Source organism: Stegodyphus dumicola, chromosome 10, assembly GCF_044657685.1.
Source record: "Stegodyphus dumicola isolate Sdum_Otavi_A_Nest chromosome 10, ASM4465768v1".
Lineage (NCBI taxonomy): Eukaryota > Metazoa > Arthropoda > Arachnida > Araneae > Eresidae > Stegodyphus > Stegodyphus dumicola.
In genome coordinates, this window is record NC_140777.1 from 158,630,255 (window position 1) to 158,634,846 (window position 4,592).

Consider the following 4,592-nt stretch of genomic DNA (forward strand, 5'->3'; position numbering starts at 1 on the left):
TGACTAAATTCAATTTTTTCTTGTTGCTCTCTTCAGTTACAGATTATGGAAGTAAATAACTGCAATAAGAAACTGGTGTTGGGTTATTTAAAGATCTATATGTAATAAATGGAGCACTGCGATCACCGCACGTTCGCAGCGCTCCGTAAATAAGTGAAAAACATTCCTTAGTGATTATCAATCAAATTACTTTGAAAATGTGTTCCTTCTAGAAAACCTACACCTTTTCCAAAGACTTTCAGCTCCGAATTTGATGTTGCTCCGATGTTGAAACAGCGGACAGTGTGAGGAAGCCTGGAATTTTGAGATAAGTACCCTTCTTTCATCTAAACTAAATCAAATTTCTATAAATAAGTGCTTTTAAATTAATTAATTTAAAATTTTCATCAGTTTTTAGCATTAAACAATGCTTGAAATTGCTCATTGCTTGTGGCTTCTTTTGTGGTAACAATTCCAAACAGACGCCAACGTTATCAGTTCACGTCTATCACCACCTACAAAGCCCCCCTTATCTTGTTTTGAGGATTCTCGTGAGAGGGAAAATTCGGGATTTTGGGCAAGATCGCTTAAATATTATTTCGCCTTTAAATTTTATACCTCATCGATTTTTTTTCTCATACTGTTCTTCGCTATCTGTTAAATGTCCAAATGTGAGGGATGGATTATTCTTCATTGCCTTAAATAAATTCTTAGAATTATGAGCTTATATAAATAATAGTATGTCTTGTAATAAATTATGATAGTTAAATTAATAAATTCTATGTTTTAATACATATACTCCATAATTTATATATATATATATATATATACTTTTTTGTGTGTGTGCGATTGTAGTCTTGTTTTGTGTATGGTTCTATGTTCTTTGTCTGCTGCTGTTTTTTGAAAAATGTTGGAAACGAAAATACCTAAAGTTACTTTAAAATTTAAAAGTTAAATTAATATATACTTTTGTGTGTTATGGGTCTTTTGCTGCTGTGTCTCAGAAAGCAAGCATACATATTACTTTGTACTCGATGCTAAATACCTTGATACGAAGCATCTTAACACTGCCCCCCTTTTTTTTAACCAGTATCGCATCTATTCAGCATTGCCAAACACACTCACTACACACACACACACACACACCTGTGAGACACTATTTATTGTAAATGAATACTACTTTTTCTCTTTTTGAGTACACTCATGGACACAATCGTATTTTAGGATATTTTCTACTTCTTTTCCTTTTCTTTCTATAGGTCCCCCCTTTTTTGCCCCTCTATTATTTTTTGGGCCATTCATTTTAAATTTTATTTTGTTCCATCTTTTTTTCCTGGCCTTTCGAACTCGTACAAAATATACGAAGTTCCTTTTCACTCTCCTCTGAAATATGAAATTACCCGGTTGATAGCACAAACTAAACTAGAAGAGAAACACGCTAATGTGACAATCAAAATCGTAAAAAACAACCTTATATTTAGCGTAGGTATAATGAAAACCTCAATCGATTTCGAGGGCAGCTAAAGGTCCCTCCTCATCAGGAGAAAGAAATACATAGAAAGAAGAAAATAGGAATCACAGAAACACGTGGTGCTTCCTATTTTCTTCTTTCTATGTATTTCTTTCTCCTGATGAGGAGGGACCTTTAGCTGCCCTCGAAATCGATTGAGTGTTTCATTATACCTACGCTAAATATAAGGTTGTTTTTTACGATTTTGAATGAAATTACCCCTCTTTCTATATACCTTTCCTTCGCACCTAAGCTTGATTTTTCGCCCATCGCGCCCATCGATGCAGAAAGACTTAGCGGGTGCAAAACAAGACATCTGTCTACTTTGCAAGGAGGTTAGAAAACCTCCTTGCTACTTTGTCTGTCTTATATGTAATAAATAAAAAATATCACAATATTACGGTCATAAATTAAACTGAATATATTACCTGTAATATCATCAATAAAGTTTTGTAAAGTTCTCTCTACAAACAACTACACAAGCTGATGCAATGAAATTGACGCAAACAAAAAGAAAAGCGCACAATTGACGGGTGTTGCCATGGTTACCACTCCTAGCTGATCTTAGTCGTTTGACATTCGTATGCAGGCTAATTAATTTACAGCGTTTTAGCTTCTAATTTAATTTCACGTAATTCCATTTATTTCGAAATGTTCCGCAAATTAGGTTATTTAAAACATTACACACAGATATCCAAATTTCTATTTTGGTTTTGATTCATTATGTTGTTTTACAGAAAATATCGAAAATATAATTCTGATAGTGAAAATAACATGAAACAGTAAAACATTTTAGTTCGTGACTTAAATAATGCCAGTTTTAAATAGTGCCATTATATGAATTTAATATCTATATATTTATAAAATGTTAAGGCAGCTTTGACTGTGGCCCGTTAGCTCAGTTGGTTAGAGCGTCGTGCTAATAACGCGAAGGTCGTGGGTTCGATCCCCCCACGGGCCATACGCAATTTTTCTTATTACATACTTAGTCATTTTTTTGTCGTCCATGATATTTCACACAATTACATCAACAAAACAATGCATCAAACTGATAGAGAGAAACGTAGTTAATCATTTTTTGTCATCCATGATATTTCACATAATTACAGCAACTAAACAATGCATCAAACTGAAGAATACTTACTTTCCCAGGAAGATTAAAGAATACTTATTTTCGCACAAATGAAAAGAATTTAGTCAGCGAAAATAGATTAGGGAGTAAAGTAGAATATAAAATTGCTCATAAAACATAGAATACGTAATTCGTAATAGTAAAATATTTATACTAAACATGACCCATACCTAGGGTTCCCAAATTATTCTATATTTATATAGTCTTAATTTTCTCTTATAAAAACTGTTATCTAATGCTCAAACTGACCAAATGCTTCTCAAAACCGCCACCAAATACAATTACAGTTTTACGGTAATTTAGCATTAAGAAAAAAGTGCGATATGAGAGCTTCAGATTACAGCCTAAAACCTCAAACACAACTTACCATAAAAAGTTTAAAAAAACTCTACCACAAACAGATTTACCATTAAAAATTACAAAAAAGATTTATACTGAAACGTTTAACTATAAGAATATACAAATTAACTTCAAATGATTAAATTTAAAAAAAAAAAAAACTGCAATTTGATCTTCGTACTCAAATTCTCTAAGCCACTGATCTCGAACTGGCGGCCACCGAAGCAATTTTATGCGGCCCGCGAAGACATTTCAATTACGTACTGGTTGCAATCACAATGTGATATAAATCTTCCTAAAAAATTTAAAGATACAGGTTGATTAACTGTTATTCCTACTCGTCAAAAAATAAATAAGATCAGTTACGAATTTTTGCACCATGAATAGTCGCTTTGTTTGAGATACATTTGCACATAAAGAGCTTTTTTTAACAGTTGGAAAATAATAAGAAAAGAACCCGATTGATTGACAAGTTTTTACAATTCGTAATGATAATAATTTCTCTCTAAGGCTACAAACTTTATTAGAAACGCAACGCTATCAATTGTCAAGCCATTTTTATTTATGCATCGAAGAAAAGTTTAATAAATAAGAGAAAGAGACATTGTTATTATTTATTCGGAAGGTTTTTCTTTTCCACTTGACATATTTCTCTAAAAACTGTTTATAAGTTGTATATCTTTATTTTAAATTAAAGTAAGTTATTTAATTAAACATGTTTTGAAAGAAATGTCAATCTAAGAATTAAATATTTATATAGTATATTTGAATTACAAAGTATAACTAATAGAAATGTCTTAAGGTACCTAACTTCCGATTTCCTTTAGAAAATATACAGAAATATGATTGATTTCTGTTTTATTATTATTATTATTATCTTTATGTATATTTTAATAAATATTTAGAAGCGAACTTTATTAAAAATATTTTTTATATTGCTAACATTTTTCATTTTGCTTAAGGGGGGAAAAAACTATATCATCAACTGTTTTAAGATTGTACATTCGGTAATTTGAGTTTGAGACAACTTTACTACAGATGGTACGGTAAAAAAATGTGTATTCCATCATAAATTAACAAGCCAGGTGGAGATTATTTCAGATTTTTCCGCTTTAACTTTCTTCTTTTCTGTATCTACTACGCTCTATGACTTGCGACAATAACCTCCCCGAGGAAAATGACAACAGTTTTTTGACAGGACATGAAATTCATGAACTTATAACACTAACACCTTTCTAGATGTTAAAAATTTGTTCTCATATACTAAATTTCCAGAATTCTTTCAACTTTCCAAAAATGTGATACACGAATCTAACTAAGAAGCACATGAATAAAAATGAGAACCTTAAATTATTCACAGTTAAATTTTAATCAGTTTTTCTAATTTACTGCAAATATAAGTTATATTCTTAGAAAATATTCGTAACTATGTTATGTCACTTTATTTAATACTTGATGCACATGATATGCATTTCAAAAGATAAAAATTCCTTTCATATAATTCGGTTGGTGGTTATTGGTTGTGTGTAGGTTATTAATATTCTAAAATACATTAATGATATTAAATAATACCTTAATCATTTCAATAAATTAAAAGACTTATAATTGAGATTAAATATATAAGATAAAATT

The 4,592-nt window shown here is 30.6% G+C and overlaps 1 non-coding gene across 1 annotated transcript; it reads left to right on the plus strand.

The window, feature by feature from the left end:
- The first annotated feature begins 2,376 nt into the window (after positions 1-2,376).
- TRNAI-AAU (transfer RNA isoleucine (anticodon AAU)) lies at positions 2,377-2,450 on the plus strand. Its single transcript has one exon. It is a non-coding gene; the product is annotated as a tRNA-Ile (tRNA).
- The last annotated feature ends 2,142 nt before the right edge of the window (positions 2,451-4,592 follow it).